This window comes from Quercus lobata, chromosome 9 (genome assembly GCF_001633185.2).
Source record: "Quercus lobata isolate SW786 chromosome 9, ValleyOak3.0 Primary Assembly, whole genome shotgun sequence".
NCBI classification, from domain to species: Eukaryota; Viridiplantae; Streptophyta; class Magnoliopsida; order Fagales; family Fagaceae; genus Quercus; species Quercus lobata.
Genome location: NC_044912.1, coordinates 2,439,208 through 2,454,113, shown reverse-complemented (window position 1 = coordinate 2,454,113; position 14,906 = coordinate 2,439,208). Strand labels below are relative to the sequence as shown.

At 32.4% G+C, this 14,906-nt stretch overlaps 1 pseudogene; it reads left to right on the top strand.

Moving 5' to 3' along the window:
* The first annotated feature begins 4,036 nt into the window (after positions 1-4,036).
* Positions 4,037-7,067, top strand: LOC115962277 (annotated as a pseudogene).
* Positions 7,068-14,906: the final 7,839 nt, after the last annotated feature.

Sequence of the window (14,906 nt, the reverse complement as noted above, 5' to 3'; positions counted from 1 at the left end):
TTTAATTTTTTTTTAGAATCACAATCATATGATTTTTAAACAGGTGGGTTTCCGAGTGGAAAATAAATGTATGAATTTGTTGCTTATATGAATTGACTCAACCCTCCTCAAATCTATATATGGCTTTTGGAACTAATGTAAAAAGTACAATAATTATGTTGACGACTTATCAAAGGAAACTCATAAACAAAAGGAATTACATGTAAGAAAAAATAATTTGACCAGAGCCCTCAGAGATTGCCTCGTTAATGCATGCCACATATATTAAGCCACAAACTTAATTGAAGTTCAAAACAACTTATACAAAACCTCAACTTTAAGCCAATCTTGGACTTAGCATGGGGATCAAGAACTTTCAACAACGAGAGCAAGGCAGTGCAAATAGAATGCAAACAGTGGCAAGGGACAACACATATTTAAAGATAGCTAATTTCTAAGGACCATGTTGTCATAGCAGCTATACGATGCTAGTACAAAGTTATTATTATAAAGCAGCTCAAATTAGTCAAAAAGTCATCAAAGAAAACTCATAAACAAAAGGAATTACATATAAGCAAAAACACTTTGACTAAAACCTTCATATATTTTATTAAATTGCCCTGGATGTTATATTTTTATGTATTTGTTTTCAGATTATCCATATACATTAAATGGTTCCTGGTCATTCTGCGCAAATGAAGTTGCTCTAATGGTTTTATTAAATGGTGTGAAGCCTAGCATAGGCATTAGATAGCAACAACCATAATTCAATCTACAAACACACTGCTTATCATTGAAATTTTTAGCTGTCTATTGCAGCTAATTCTTGTGATCGAATTTTAATTGCTCACTAAGTAAATAAGGTGTATGGTGGAGCAGGAATTAATTCTTAGAACTCAGAAAGGCTAAATATAACTGTTCCTATCTCAATAATTCTCACAATTTACCTTATAAATGCCACATTATAATAATCTTTTATAGGCATCTTATCAAAAAACATATCATGCATTATTGTTGCAACTTGCAACCACTCTCCCCCTACATATAATGTGATTAAAGAATTACCAACAAATACATCCAACTCAAAACCCCATCAACAAAATCCTTAGGATCTATTTGGATACCGTTTATTACTAAAAACTGAAAACTGAAAACATTGTAGTAAAATAATTTTTAAATATATAAATAATGCCATGGGACCTAATTTTAATGAAAATTTTATTGAAAAAAGTACTTGTGAGTCCCCTGAACAGTGCACGGGACCCACTTATTTTGACACAAACACAACTGAAAATGAGTTTCAGCTCTATCCAAACTTACGCTAAGTTACTCAAACTCTTTATCAATACCCAATTTGAAATTGAAGCCCAATCTACCTTTAAATTAGTTTTGTTAACTACCACAAACCAGCAAACATATATGGTAAGATTAACAATTTTGGTTCTTAAGAACCCTCAAAAGAACACAACCAAGAAAAAAAAGAATAAAGGACTACACCACAACAAAATTACAAATAATCAACTCATTTAAATTGTGAATCGTTTATTCAATGACATCCAAATTGTGAGTAGCACAAAAACAATGAAAATTAACAGCAAATTGTGGTTAGTTTTCACACTAGCCATGAGTTATGACACAACAAATATACTTAAAAAAAAAAAAAAAAAAAAAAAAAACTATTTATAATACAAGGTTCCTAAGCCTATGCAAGTTTGGAGTCAGTATAAAACATACCAACGTCGGTGACCATGAAATCTATTAACTATATAAAAAGCGGCTATGCCGCTACAGTATTTAGCCACTGTTCACATAACGTATTGCACTGTTTATCTACAATGCAGTTTTGGTGAGCCAATTTTTTTTTTTTTTTTTTTTTTTTTTTTTTTTTTTTTTTTTTTTAGTTTTGAACAGTTACAGATTTTTTTTTGGGTCTTCCGTTTGTTTTTTTTTTTCTTTTATATATATTGTTATATTGACACAACAAATTTCACAATATTTTCACAATTATTGAGATGTCAATTTCTTATAAATCAAAATAAAATAATAAAATATGAAATTGTGACCAACCACAACTGAAAATAAATGATTTGTAAAAATGTTGTGACACTTGTTAGATAAATGTGTAAAAGCTACAGTAATCGGTGTGTATGTGTGTGTTTTTTTTTCTTTTAAATATTTATTTAAACTGGTATATATATTGTTATACTGACACAATAAATTTCACAATATTTTCACAATTATTGACATATCAATTTTTTACAAGTCGAAATAAAATAATAAAATATGAGACTGTGACCAACCACAACTAAAAATAAATGTTTTGAGAAAATGTTACAATACTTATTGTGTAGTGCTTTTGTTTTATCGCCAATGCGTGTATGCAGTGTATCTATTATAGTGCTTTTGGTTTAGTTAACTGGCATTGTAACTACAACGCCTTTTTTTTTTTTTTTTTAATCAGCTTGTTTTTTTTTTCTTTTAAATATTTATGTAACCTGGTATATATATTGTTATACTGACACAACAAATTTCACCATATTTTACAATTATTGACATGTCAATTTCTTACAAGTCGAAATAAAATAATAAAATATAAGACTGTAACCAACCATAACTAAAAATAAATGTTTTGAAAAAATGTTACAATACTTATTGTGCAGTGCTTTTACTTTATTCAACTGGCATTGTAGCTACAATGCCTAAAGTTTTTTTTTTTTTTTTTTTATAGATATTTATGTAAGCTGATATATATATATATATATATATATATATTTATATTGTTATACTAACATAACAAATTTCACAATATTTTCACAATTATTGACGTGTCAATTTCTTACAAGTCGAAATAAAATAATAAAATATGAGACTGTGACCAACCACAACTAAAAATAAATGTTTTGAGAAAATGTATCAATTCTAAGCCTAAACAGCTGTCCCCTTAGAATCCCTGCCACTACTGCTTGGTCACTTTGGAACCAAAAAAACAAATGCCGTTTCAATGAACCAACTATTCCTCTGAATTTTGTGGCTGAAAATGCAGGTAATTATCTCTCAGACTTCAAACGTTTTAATGGGACACCAGCCAAATTAGCTTGGCTTGCTAAACCTGCCTGGAGACCGCCTACAGCTGGTTTGGTAAATGCTAATTTTGATGGGGGCTTTCTTTGAAGATTCGGGTGAAGCTGGGATTGGGGTTGTAATCTGAAACTCCCTTGGCGAGATAATGGCTTTTCTCTGAAAAAAAATCCCTAAACCCTTATCAATGATTACCTTTGAAGCCTTGGCACCTAGGCATGCAATTCAGTTTACAAAAGAGCTTGGTTTCACCGAGGCCACACTAGAAGGTGACTCAGAAATTGTCATCAATGCTATCCGTAAAGGTAATATATATCACACGGCTTTTGGTCATCTCATCAAAGACATTCTGTCTTCAACAAATCAGCTTCAGAGTTTTTCGTTCTCTCATACTTATAGACAAGGTTATGTTGTAACTCATGCTTTGGCAATGAGAGCTTTAGTTTCTTTTTATTTATTAGTTTGGATGGAGTCTATTTCACCAGACATTGAAAACATTGTATTGGCTGATATTCCAGCCGGTTGATTTGAATTCAATATGTTTCTATTTCTCCAAAACTAAATTTAATATATATATTTTTTTTTTTATAATTTATTTCGGGAGGGGCAAGTATGGTTATTTTCTTGACTTCCTGTAGTTGCCAAATGTTGCGGAACATCCCATATTTGTTCTGTATATCATGACATCTAGGGGGGATGCGTTTCAGGTGCAAACATGACAGTTGCATGCATAAGATGATAGGAACTTATGGAGAATGTGAGTGGGAATATGCTGCTGAGGCCAAATTAATGGTCACAGTTGGACCAAACTACGAGATAGCCTAAAATTTGGGCATATAAAATCTAAGCCGTATCATGTTGAACACAACAGGTCAAAAGGAGTTAAGAGCTAATAGCAATAGTAGTGGTTGAAATTGTTTGAATCAGACTAGAAAATCTGAATAGGCACTGTTTGTTTCGGAAGGAATTAAGGTAGGAAATGGAAGGGAAGTGGGAGGTGTTTGTGAAAGAGCTAAAGATGGTGAGCTTTTTATCAGTACCAATGGTAGCTGTCTCAGTCTTGCAGTATAGCCTGCCGTTCGTTACCTGATGATGGTGGGACACCTTGATGAACTCTCTCTTTCCGGGGTCTCTGTCGTCTTTTCTTTCACCATAGTAACTGGCTACAGTCTCATTGTAAAGTCCTTTTGTCTCCTTTGTCCTCCTCTAGATAAATTTCATGCATGCATTATAGCTGAAAAAACTGAAAACCCTGCTTTTTAATCAGCGTAGAATAGAAGACACACCTGACACCTATAGATTTACCAATCACTAATGAAATATATATCAATAGTAAAGCTGCAAAAAAATTTCAGCTTAATTGATAATTTGGCTATCTGAATAACTTTGGCCTGGTTTAAACTCGACCACCTTTGTGCTTGAAGTCGTTTGACAAGCCCAAAAAAATCCAGTTTTTTGGGATTATTTTGAGAGGTTGTGCACACACCAAAAAAATATAATAAAATAATCCCCAATTTTTATTCTTGTATTACTTTCAACAAATAAGCAATCAGCAAAGAGTATCCTAATGCACTAGTTTTTTTTTTTTTTTTTTGGGGTGTGTTGGTAGAGCTCAAGATTCTTCACAATCCTAAATCAACTTGATTGACTTGCGTAAAACTAACAGCCTAATATCTGTTTATTTACTTATATAAATTAGTAAATCAAAAGCATAATTCTTTGTCAAATGTATATCCAAACCATATTTATTGTTGTTGTTTTTGTCTGCTAGTTTGAGAATCTGATATGTCTGATTAAGGAATTTAATTCAATCATCACCATAAGTGAATTTTTGACTGCAAAGCAGTGTGGGATGGCAGGTGCATTAGAGACTTTATGCGGACAAGCCTATGGGGCAGAGCAATAGAAAAAACTAGGAATTTATACTTACGCCGCCATCATCTCTCTTATTCTGGCTTGTATCCCAATATCTATCCTATGCATGTTCACAGACAAATTACTAATACTCATAGGCCAAGATCCAACAATCTCACATATAGCTCACAAATACTGCGTATGCCTCATCCCTAACCCGTTTGCATACGCTATACTTCAACCACTAGTTCGCTATTACCAGACTCAGAGCCTGATCCTTCCATTGCTCTTTAGTTCATTTGCAGCTCTATGTTTCCATATACCTTTTTGTTGGACTCTAGTTTTTAAATTAAAGTTAGGAAGTAGTGCGGTTACATTAGCCTCTGCTTCATCATATTTGTTGGATGTGCTCATGCTTGGGGTATACATGAAGTGCTCTTCTGCTTGTGAGAAAACTCGTGCCGTATTCTCAAAGGATGTCTTCTTCAGCATGAGGGACTTCTTTCGTTTTGCCGTTCCTTCTGCTGGAATGGTTTGGTAATTTTCTGTTTTGTTCTTTCTTTCAAGAAATTTGTAGTCTTCATTTTTTGGCTAAATGTATCAAGTCTCTTAGCATTTTGTTGCTCGTCAATCATAATAGTCTTGAATGGTGGTCGTTTGAGGGACTTATTTTGCTTTCTGGGCTTTCACCAAATCCAGAATTGGAGACTTCAGTGCTTTCGCTATGGTATGTATCTTTTCCATATTTACTGTATGAGATTTACAATAAAATGCTTCTAATTTTTTGCTGCATGCTGCCTTACAATTACTAATTTGCAGTACTACATACCATATGGATTTGCGGCAACAGCAAGGTTTGCTCTTAAATTTGTTTCCTTACGCCTAAACTTGTCTAAGCATGTTATACAATTGTTTTGAAAAAGAATGCATAAAACACTTTGTAGCACTCGGGTTTCAAATGAGTTGGGAGCTGGGAATGCACAAGTAGCTAAAATGACTGTTTAAGGCCATAATGGTTCTTGTAGTGGCAGAGATGGTTATTGTAGCTATGATTCTCTCCTTCTGCCATCGTGTTTTGGGCTATGCCTTTAGCAGTAAGAAGGAAATTGTAGATCGTATTGCAGATATGGGTTCTTTGCTTTGTCTCTCAATAGTCATGGATGGCTTACAAGCAGTACTTTCAGGTAACTTTCTCACATTTCTCTCATGTAATGGGCTTTGATTTGGAGCTAAATTTTTTGAAAGTTATAACTTCTTAATTCTTATCAATTCAAGTGAATACTATAGCTATACTATCAAATACACATTAGTTCATTATTCATTTAGAATATTTTCTTTGCAATTAAAAAGTTAACTAATGGTGTGGAAATATTTAAACAAGTTTACTCTTGGAAGTAAATTTCTTTCTGGATTAAAAAATAGCATTACGTCCTTAACAGGAAATGTCTAGTTAGTAGTTATGCCATAGTCATAATCATCATAATCATAGTGTATATTTCATCAAAATAGATCAGCATAAGATGCCAATGTAGTACTGATTCTTTCTTGTTATATTGCTTGCCATTAAATCATAAAGTTTGTTTGTGCTATATATGCATCAGGGGTTGCCAGAGGAAGTGGCTGGCAGGATATAGGAGCCTAAGTAAATCTTGGGGCATATTATCTGGTTGGGTTCCAGTAGGTGTTGTTTTGGCCTTTGTTGTACACTTGAAAGGAAAGGGTCTTTGGATCGGAATGGTGACAGGGTCTACTGTACAAGCATTTCTACTAGCTCTTAAAACAAGTTTAACAAATTGGGAAAAACAGGTTATTCATACAAAAAAAAAAAATTATTCCTTTCTATATATTTGTTTTTATTATTACACCTTTCTACATCTAAAGTAGTTCATGTTCAAATTGATCATATAGTATGAAAATTGAGAACCTTATAACAATTTGTGACTGAAACAATTGGTGTCCAATTGAGTTGGATGGACAAAATATTAGACTAAACCATTTTCAATGCTTAGTCGTATTTATGTTGATGTTTCAGGCATCAAAAGCAAGAGAGAGGATATTTGATGGAGATATTTAGTCCAGACTTCAGAGTTTATTGAGTTGAATGCACAAGATTTTTTATTTGTAAGATGTCCCCAAGGAGTCTAGTTTGGCTATTACTAATTTTTATCCAAAGTATGAAGGAAAAACACAATAATATTACCATTCCATTTCTCACAACTTGAAAGAAGAAAAACTGGAACTCTTTCCAATGATTTGGTTGTGGAAGATTTTACAGTTTTAAGATTTAAACCTCTTTTTGTAAGAGTGAAGATAGAATTACTACAACTTTTCGTTACATATATGTATCCATAATTGTGTGTGTGTGTGTGTATATCAATAAAATCAAATGCATACAAAAACGCAAGTCATAAGTAATGACAATATATTCAACCGAAGGAATTGTTCACTCTTATGTGTCCTCCCATAAGAATGAATAATATCTTATACTCAACTTGAAACATTAGAGGAGCACTGAGTTTGGCTAAGCAAGCCTACTGCATATGGCAAGGGGAAGCACCATACAGTGATTTGATGTAATTTTTCATTATTCTATTCAATAAAATTTCTACCTCTATTTGGGGGAAAAAAAAAATTCATGCTTGTTAGAATTATGGTGAGATCCCTTATGAATGTGAGAAAATTGAGCACTATGTCATAGGTACCTAATATCTTATACTCAACTTGAAACATTAGAGGAGCACTGAGTTTGGCTAAGCAAGCCTACTGCATATGGCAAGGGGAAGCACCATACAGTGATTTGATGTAATTTTTCATTATTCTATTCAATAAAATTTCTACCTCTATTTGGGAAAAAAAAAAATTCATGCTTGTTAGAATTATGGTGAGATCCCTTATGAATGTGAGAAAATTGAGCACTATGTCATAGGTACCTAATAATTTTCTCAATAAGGAAGGTAAAAATAAAATAAACCATATAGGGTACATCTTTCTAGAAGAAGAAGAAAAAAAAAAAAAAAACCATTTTTCCCAAGTTCAAACAAGGAGACTAAGGCTGTGTTTGATTCGACTTCAAACGAATTCCGGAAATCAATTTCCGGAAAATGGGGCGTTTGGCTGTGACGGAAAACGTTATTTTCCGGAAATCGAATTCCGGTTGACCGAAATTTGAAGCCTTGACCACGGAAAATGAATTCTGTCTTCATTTTCACTTCAAATGAAATCCGGAAAAAGAGAGAGAGAGAGGGACGATCGCGCGAGAGAGAAAAGAGAGCCCAGATCAGAGAGAGAGAGAGGGACGATCGCGCGAGAGAGAAAAGAGAGCCCAGATCAGAGAGAGAGAGAGGGACGATCGCGCCGACGAGCGGCGCGATCGACGATCGCGATCGTCGATCGAGCGACGCGATCGACGATCGCGATCGACGAGCGCGCTCGTCTCTCGTCGATCGACGATCGCGATCGACGAGCGCGCTCGTCTCTCGTCGATCGACGATCGCGATCGACGAGCGCGCTCGTCTCTCGTCGATCGATGAGCGCGATCGACGATCGTCGATCGACGAGCGCGCTCGTCCATCGCGATCGTCGATCGACGAGCGCGATCGTCGATCGACGAGCGCCGCTCGTCGGCCGCTCGTCGGACGCTCGTCGGACGCTCGTCGGCCGCTCGTCGGACGAGCGTTTCGCCGGATTTGATGTATTTTCTGGTAAACTGATTAAACGAACCAAACACCAAAATTAATTTTCCGTAAAATAAATTTTGTGACAGCCAAACACATGAAAACATTTTCCTTTCTGGAAAATAGCATTTCCGGAAAATAGCATATTTTCCGGAAATGATTTTACGCGAACCAAACACAGCCTAAGAGTGAAACTTCTAAAGAATCGGCTTTAGATTTAATACTGGATTTTTTGGGATTTGGATACTAGTCAAATAATTGTCACGTATTCACATCTCAATGAAATTTCAATTATAAGCTCTATCGTTGGTCACCACAAAAATTAGCCAGTCCCTTTTAGTTATTTATTTATTTATAATTTTATAGAACGTAAAAAAGATAAAGGAAAGAATTAAGAAAGGGAGGGAATCATTATCAATGAATTAACTTTCATGTAGCAGTAGCCACCAAGTTCGACCCTTCTGCCACGCCAAACAAAAAACAAAGGAAAATAGGCATTCAAGAGTTAAGACTAAGCAAAATAGTTGTTGATTTGACTTGAAGCAGAGGATATTGAGAAGTTGTGAAAACAAACACACAGAGAAAGAAAGCACAGAGTCCATTCCTTTATTAAACAGGCAATTAACAATTATCTGATAATTTTACATGCACGAAATATTTTTTGAATAGCACATGACAAATAAATATCAACAACAGATGAAGAAGGAAGCAGAAGTAGAGACATTTACGAACGGCTTTTTGATGTGACTTTTAAAAGTTTTGATAGTATCAAGTATTGGGCAAAATTTAATGATAATTTTTATATTTTACCATAAATTTTAGCCTAATAAAAATGTTTTTTTTTTCTTCTTCAATTCTCTGAACTAGGAAACTAGGGAGGAAACTTCATTGTTAATGGAAATATCTCATACGTGGTAAACTCCACTACATCTGAAAATGTCTTATTTACACACTTATTCAAACACTCACCATTTTTGCATGGAAAGTCACAATTTTCAACTATTTCTTTTTCTTTTTTTTTTGGTGAAAGACGATTCATTAAAAACAACTAAGTAAGAACATCAAGTTCATGACACATCCTGTTAACATACACCCCATTGAGATCATCCTCAAACACATCAATTAAGTCCACAGGCAGACTATGAAAAGAAGAAAAATCACCATCTAAACTAAAACTCATTCTAGCAAGGCTATCTGCACACCTATTCACTTGACGAAAGCAATGCTTAATACGAATCTGAGGAATGCGGGAAGCCAACAACCTGCAGTAATTTTCAACTATTTCAAGTTACAATTTTAGTTCAAAAAATTAAGAGACCATTTGGTAATGTTGTTCTAATAATGCTGTTTGTATTTTTTGGAAATATTCAAAGTGTCTAAAAATACGTGTAATCTATATTCTATATATATCTAAAAACTAAAGCGTAGCATTTATTATTGCTACGCTCTAATTAAGCCACGCTAGCTACCACATCACCCACTTATTTCCAACCATTAATTTTTCTCTTATTTCTTGACTCTTCTTCTTCTTATTAATTTTGTACCTTACTATTACATTTTCACCAACCTTTTCCTCTCCATTTTACCTTTTCGTTTCTTCACTACTCTTAACATTAATGTCAATCTTCCTTTATCCCTTCATCTTCCTTTTATTTTAACTCTTCTTATCTCCACCCTCCTAGTATAAATTTCTTATTCTCCCTCATTCTATACATTTTTTCTCATACAAAGAAGGCTATCTCTCTCTCTCTCTCTCTCTCTCTCTCTCTCTCTCTCTCTCTCATGTTTTTTTTTTCTTTCTTTTCAGTGGATTTTTTATTTTTTGTATCTCTACTTTATGCTGATGAATTTTTGTGCTCTTTAGAATTCTACTTTAGGTTGATGCAATTTAGTTTTGTGTTTTTAAGTTGTTATCTTTTTATTTTATTTTATATTGTTCAATGTTATCCGCAATTGTATTATAAAAATAGTATATAAGAATATAATGTTATTTTATTACATAGCATGATTTGGATAATTTGGTGTAACTATATTCACATTTTGGGTTTTGCTCATCATCTTTTGGTTTTTATCTTTCTATTTTCTCACTTACATTAATGGGCCATTAATTTCAATTATTTTGTATATTTTGCTCAAATTTGATAGTGTTAGTGGAACTTCATTAGTTTATTATGTTTAGATTAGAATTGTATGGGCATTGAAAGAGTAAATGGAGGCACATACACCATGTTTTTTTGCTGGAAAACACGGTGGTAGTATAGTAAATGTACTAAATTTGAATACAAGGGTGCCTTTTTTGAGGTTTACTTTTCCTCAAGGTGGTGTACAATGGACCAAAGTGCTTGCATATGTTGGAAGTTTTTCTCATTAAGTCTATGTTTAGCATCTTAATTTAAGATGGTTCTTATATGAAATATTTCTGCTATTATGATATGCCATGTGTGATTCTCTATCTTTCCAATAAGCAAAGCTTTAAATGAATGTACATCCATTTAAATTTAAAATTTTAATGATTTATTTAATTTTTATTATTTATTTATATTCAACAATAAATAATTTTATAAACTTAAACTTAATGGAAACCACTTAGATTTAGGCATGTAAATGCTCTAATGTCAAGAAAGCAAACTAACATGTAAATTCAAAAGTGGTAAATTTAGAGAGAGAGGGTAAAATAACTTCTTCTTTTTTTTTGGGGGGGGGGGGGGACTATGCATAGAATAAAATAGAGAATGACAAATTTATGGTAAGAGGATGAGAATAAGAAGAGCCAAAATGAAGGAAGATAAATGGATAGAGGAATGGTAATATTAAGGTAGAGATTAGTAGTGGGGAGATGAAAATGTAAAATGTAGGGAGAAATTAAAGTTAGAGAAAGTGTAACAATAAGTTGAGGAATCACTAATATAAAAAAGAGTTAAAAAGAAGAGAGAGAAAATATTTTGATTGTTAAATAATGAAATTTTTAACTCTCTCTCTCTCTCTCTCTCTCTCTCTCTCTCTCTCTCTTCTATTTATTCTTTCTTGCAACTTTACTTTAAGTTGATGAATTAATGTATTTTTTTACTAACAATTGGGTTAATACGATTTGGAGGTGTTTTTTTTTTTAGCTTTCCATCATAAGCCTTCTCTCTCTCTCTCTCTCTCTCTCTCTCTCTCTCTCTCTCTCTCTCTCTCTCTCTCTCTCTCTCTCTCTCTCTCTCTCTCTCTCTCTCTCTCTCTCTCTCTCTCTCTCTCTCTCTCTCTCTCAGCTTTTGTTTGATTTTTATTTGACATAATACTTAACTATTTTGAAAGTAAGAATTTGAGTTTATATCAAAATACAATCTTGCTATGTATTTGATTATACCTGTTAACTATTTAAGTAATATCAAGTGTGATTTTATGATAAGTTTTGATTATCATAATAATCTCTTTTAAAAGAATAAGAAATATGAATAATTTATTTGAAACTTAAAGGGTGCAGTTGTAAAAAAATGAAAAAAAAAAAAAAATGTACCATAACATAATTAAGAAAAATATGGACTACCTCTAAAAGGAATAATATCAATCAATAACACCAAAAGCATTAAAATGATATATTTGTAGAGATGGAGATGGAAAATAATTTTAGAAATTGTGTAATTTATAGAAACAACAAATAATCTTCCAACAAAATTTAAAGAATAATTTATATATTATACCAGAATTACAAAATAATTATTTATTTACAAACATCACATAAATCTATGACTAATATTATTTAAAAATTAAAAATATATGTTTAAACCTATGTTTCAAACAAGTCGGAACATAGGTTTAAACCCATGTTTCAAACAAGCGGAGCTTCGTAGTCCTAGCTGATAGCCGGTTACCACGAAACTACCCTGTCCACCATCATCGATTTAGAAAAGAAAAGAAAAAAAAGAGCAATAAAGGAAAGGAGGAAAAGTGAGGGACTGGTAATCAATAACTGGTGCCACGCAAAAACTGTGAAAAAAGTAATGGGAAAAGGAATAAATTTCCTTGAGGGTGGGTGGCCCAGGAAAAGTTGTTGACTTGACGAGCATTCTTATCAAACCTTTCAAATGCTAAAAATCTTAATTTTTTAGCATTTTTAACCCAAAAACTTGCTCTATCAAATGTTCTAAATGGTATAATTTTTGCAATTGATGAACAGTGCAATCTCATATTTGAGACTGCACTGTTCACCAATGGTAAACCATATATTAGTTTTTTATTCAGTGGGGTCCACTGAGAAGAAATAAAGAAGAGAGAGGAGAAATAAAAAATTATTAAAAAATAATAAAGAAACATTATTTAAATGAAATGGTAAGAGCATTCCCATCAGCTCTCTCAAAAAAAATGCCATTTTAACACATCAAAAACCTACTTTATCATTTTAGCACATCATTTTACAACATACCATTTATCAGATGTTCTATATTTTTACAACTTCATTTAAATATTATTTCTTAACTCTTTTTTATTATTATTTTATTCTTTCTTATTATTTGTTCCTACCGGCCAAATTCTTGTTCCAACGGTAACATTGCATTCTTTTTCAAAAATTTTGGTTCTAACCAACGGAACATGTTCAAATATTCAACCTATTCAACTGTCATTTTTTTTAAATCCATATTTTCCATTTATCAATTTAAAAAAATAAAAATAAAAACTTTAGAACCTGTCAGCTTCCCAAAAACAAAAAAAAAACAAAACAAAACAAAAACAAAAAAACCCCAAAACCTGCCAAATGGAAGCGTACAGTGTTAAAAATAAACACTGTGCTCTTACAATAAAATAATGGGTTTCAGAGGGAGAGATAAATAAAATAATAATAAACATATATAGCATTTCAGTCCGTACAGTGTTAAAAATGGAAGCATACTGTAGCATGTTCTATATTTATAGCACATATAACACACTTGATGAAGTTGTGTTTTTGGTGTTTGGTGTGTCAAATGCCAAAAATTTGGCATTTGACACACCTGATGAGAGTGCTCTAAAAAAAATAGAAGTTTTGATATAGGTGGTATTGTAAAGTGGTGTGTTATATGTTATAAAATTGGGTTTTGAGATGCTAAATGCTATATTTTTTGACATGTTTGATAAGAATGCTCTAAAGTGGGGGGAATCATTAGAGCATTTGTACCAAAGAGTGTATAAATGCTATAATCCTATTTTAGCCTCTAAAGCATCAAAAGCAAGTTACAACAAACATGTCATTCTTAAAAAAAAAATAACAATTGAGTTTCAATGAGTTTTCATCTTTAAAAACTCACGATAGCTCCAATTTTAAAAAATTATTATTATTTTAATGCCTGTAGTGGAGGAGGCAGTTTGTGTGGTTGTTTTTTATTATTTTAATGAGTAATTTATATTATTTTAAATGAAATTGTTAAAAAAAAAAGTTTTGATGTTAAATATATTTTGGAGTGAGATAGTATAATAAATAAAGTAACTTGTTAAGATATATGCTAAAATTTTTAGAATCATTGATGTGAATGCTTTTATCAATGAATTGACATTCTTGTATTAGTAGCTAGCAAGTTCGAACGGCTTTTTGTTTAAAAAAATTTAGGGCCTGTTTGGTAAAATATTTTAAATACATGTTTTCAATTTTTAAACAATATTACACGTATTTTCACACTTTTTCAGTCATTCATATTTAAAAAAATACAAATAATATTACTCAAACTTCTCTACTAAATAGAGATTAAGCAGAGCTTCGTTAGTAATAGCTGAAAGCTGGTTACCACTAAAGTACCATGTCCTCCACCATCAGGGGTGGCTCTACAACTAGCCTAGGGGATTCAAATGAACCCCCTGGCCTAGCCCCAAAAAAAATATATAATTTTTTTTTATTATTTTTTTTATTTTGACTCCTAAAATAAAATTTTGAATACCTTGACCTTAAATTTTGTTTAAACCTAATTGAAATAAACTTGAAATATGATTATTTTAGGGCTATTTTCACAATATTTTTACAATAAAGGTTAAGTGACAAGTTGTAATTGGCTTTTTATCTAAACTTATAAGTGACATCATTTTTTTACATAGCTTTAACAACTTGCCATCTAGATTTTATTGCATAAATGTTGTGTCAGTAGCACTACCCTTAAAATTGCTCATTTGTTAATAAATAAATAAATAAACCTTCTATCTGGACTCTGGCTTACCATTGATGATAGAATGAAACGGTTTTTTCCTGCACTTTTCTTCTTCATCAACAAAAAATTACACCACTTGTACAACCAACTGATCTGCATTTACATCTATGATTCTTTTCTCATTCTCTTTCTCCTTTCTTCAATGTTTTCTTTCTGTCTAATCAAGTAG